Below are 2,500 nucleotides of genomic sequence, written 5' to 3' on the forward strand. Positions count from 1 at the left end.
TAAGAGTAATATTCTTAGCATTCCTAGAGCCTACGGCCACACCACACTGAATGCACCCGATCTCGACTGATCTCGGAAGTTAAGCAGTGTCAGGCCTAGTTAGTACCTGGATGGGAGACCGCCTGGGAATACCAGGTGCTGTAGGCTTTTTTGTGCTCCAAGTTCAGGAAGTGAGCCCTTTCTCAATTGCCTTTTAAAACTGCAAGGTCTAGCCGACTAGATGCTTAAAAGTACAAAACTCACTAGGCCCAGAGCCTACGGCCACACCACACTGAATGTGCCTGATCTCGTCTGATCTCAGAAGCTAAGCAGTGTCGGGCCTAGTTAGTACCTGGATGGAAGACCGCCTGGGAATACCAGGTGCTGTAGGCTTTTTTGTACTCCAAGTTCAGGAAGTGAGCCATTTCTCAATTGCCTTTCAAAACTGCAAGGTCTAGCCGACTAGATGCTTAAAAGTACAAAACTCACAAGGACCAGAGCCTACGGCCACACCACACTGAATGCGCCCGATCTCGTCTGATCTCGGAAGCTAAGCAGTGTCGGGCCTCGTTAGTACCTGGATGGGAGACCGCCTGGGAATACCAGGTGCTGTAGGCTTTTTTGTGCTCCAAGTTCAGGAAGTGAGCCATTTCTCAATTGCCTTTCAAAACTGCAAGGTCTAGCTGACTAGATGCTTAAAAGTACAAAACTCACTAGGCCCAGAGCCTACGGCCACACCACACTGATTGCGCCCGATCTCGTCTGATCTCGGAAGCTAAGCAGTGTCGGGCCTAGTTAGTACCTGGATGGGAGACCACCTGGGAATACCAGGTGCTGTAGGCTTTTTTGTGCTCCAAGTTCAGGAAGTGAGCCATTTCACAATTGCCTTTCAAAACTGCAAGGTCTAGCCGACTAGATGCTTAAAAGTACAAAACTCACTAGGCCCAGAGCCTACGGCCACACCACACTGAATGTGCCCGATCTCGGAAGCTAAGCAGGGTCAGGCCTAGTTAGTACCTGGATGGGAGACTGCCTGGGAATACCAGGTGCTGTAGGCTTTTTTGTGCTCCATGATTAGTAATTGCGCAACTTCTCAATTATTTTTCAAATTTGGTATGTTTCCAAAATAATTGTATCCCGTTTTATAGCGGAAATGTTGGACAACATCATGAGGGCTGGAGCTACCTTTTTACATAGAATTAGCATACAGGTAGTGTGTTCATGGGTAATAAATCGACTTTCACATGTAATGCAGTACAGAGAATATTGAGTCCTTCAAGAGGCATGAAAGAAAACCATTATTGTGTTGATTGTTCTCTCCACCTCCCTGCAACAGACACAGGATGGATGAATTAAAGTTATCCTACCAGACATAGGAGTCCTGAATGGGCCCACCAGTCTTATATATCTCGCCTGATCGAGCCTGATCGAGCGATGAGCGTGGTATCATGTTGCAAGTGGCTGCATGGCTTAGCTTACTAAATGCAAATGCATAAGAGTAATATTCTTAGCATTCCTAGAGCCTACGGCCACACCACACTGAATGCACCCGATCTCGTCTGATCTCGGAAGTTAAGCAGTGTCAGGCCTAGTTAGTACCTGGATGGGAGACCGCCTGGGAATACCAGGTGCTGTAGGCTTTTTTGTGCTCCAAGTTCAGGAAGTGAGCCCTTTCTCAATTGCCTTTTAAAACTGCAAGGTCTAGCCGACTAGATGCTTAAAAGTACAACACTCACTAGGCCCAGAGCCTACGGCCACACCACACTGAATGCGCCTGATCTCGTCTGATCTCAGAAGCTAAGCAGTGTCGGGCCTAGTTAGTACCTGGATGGGAGACCGCCTGGGAATACCAGGTGCTGTAGGCTTTTTTGTACTCCAAGTTCAGGAAGTGAGCCATTTCTCAATTGCCTTTCAAAACTGCAAGGTCTAGCCGACTAGATGCTTAAAAGTACAAAACTCACTAGGCCCAGAGCCTACGGCCACACCACACTGAATGCGCCCGATCTCGTCTGATCTCGGAAACTAAGCAGTGTCGGGCCTAGTTAGTACCTGGATGGGAGACCACCTGGGAATACCAGGTGCTGTAGGCTTTTTTGTGCTCCAAGTTCAGGAAGTGAGCCATTTCACAATTGCCTTTCAAAACTGCAAGGTCTAGCCGACTAGATGCTTAAAAGTACAAACTCACTAGGCCCAGAGCCTACGGCCACACCACACTGAATGCTCCCGATCTCGGAAGCTAAGCAGGGTCGGGCCTAGTTAGTACCTGGATGGGAGACTGCCTGGGAATACCAGGTGCTGTAGGCTTTTTTTGTGCTCCATGATTAGTAATTGCGCAACTTCTCAATTATTTTTCAAATTTGGTATGTTTCCAAAATAATTGTATCCCGTTTTATAGCGGAAATGTTGGACAACATCATGAGGGCTGGAGCTACCTTTTTACATAGAATTAGCATACAGGTAGTGTGTTCATGGGTAATAAATCGACTTTCACATGTAATGCAGTACAGAGAATATTGAGTCC

The 2,500-nt window shown here is 47.3% G+C and overlaps 7 non-coding genes and 2 pseudogenes across 7 annotated transcripts; all 9 read left to right on the forward strand.

Annotated features, from left to right (window-relative positions):
• The first annotated feature begins 28 nt into the window (after positions 1-28).
• On the forward strand, positions 29-147 carry LOC138538734 (5S ribosomal RNA). The gene has a single exon (XR_011286823.1). It is a non-coding gene; the product is annotated as a 5S ribosomal RNA (ribosomal RNA).
• A 106-nt stretch (positions 148-253) lies between these two features.
• Positions 254-372, forward strand: LOC138539965 (5S ribosomal RNA). The gene has a single exon (XR_011288022.1). It is a non-coding gene; the product is annotated as a 5S ribosomal RNA (ribosomal RNA).
• Positions 373-478: 106 nt separating this feature from the next.
• LOC138550301 (5S ribosomal RNA) lies at positions 479-597 on the forward strand. Its single transcript, XR_011294057.1, has one exon. It is a non-coding gene; the product is annotated as a 5S ribosomal RNA (ribosomal RNA).
• Positions 598-703: 106 nt separating this feature from the next.
• LOC138547997 (5S ribosomal RNA) lies at positions 704-822 on the forward strand. Its single transcript, XR_011291817.1, has one exon. It is a non-coding gene; the product is annotated as a 5S ribosomal RNA (ribosomal RNA).
• Positions 823-928: 106 nt separating this feature from the next.
• LOC138546464 (5S ribosomal RNA) lies at positions 929-1,037 on the forward strand (annotated as a pseudogene).
• A 463-nt stretch (positions 1,038-1,500) lies between these two features.
• LOC138549076 (5S ribosomal RNA) lies at positions 1,501-1,619 on the forward strand. Its single transcript, XR_011292862.1, has one exon. It is a non-coding gene; the product is annotated as a 5S ribosomal RNA (ribosomal RNA).
• A 106-nt stretch (positions 1,620-1,725) lies between these two features.
• On the forward strand, positions 1,726-1,844 carry LOC138542268 (5S ribosomal RNA). The gene has a single exon (XR_011290255.1). It is a non-coding gene; the product is annotated as a 5S ribosomal RNA (ribosomal RNA).
• Positions 1,845-1,950: 106 nt separating this feature from the next.
• Positions 1,951-2,069, forward strand: LOC138537196 (5S ribosomal RNA). The gene has a single exon (XR_011285340.1). It is a non-coding gene; the product is annotated as a 5S ribosomal RNA (ribosomal RNA).
• Positions 2,070-2,174: 105 nt separating this feature from the next.
• Positions 2,175-2,283, forward strand: LOC138543865 (5S ribosomal RNA; annotated as a pseudogene).
• The last annotated feature ends 217 nt before the right edge of the window (positions 2,284-2,500 follow it).

Source organism: Ambystoma mexicanum, unplaced genomic scaffold, assembly GCF_040938575.1.
Source record: "Ambystoma mexicanum isolate Mex_15411 unplaced genomic scaffold, UKY_AmexF1_1 Mex_scaf10, whole genome shotgun sequence".
NCBI lineage: Eukaryota > Metazoa > Chordata > Amphibia > Caudata > Ambystomatidae > Ambystoma > Ambystoma mexicanum.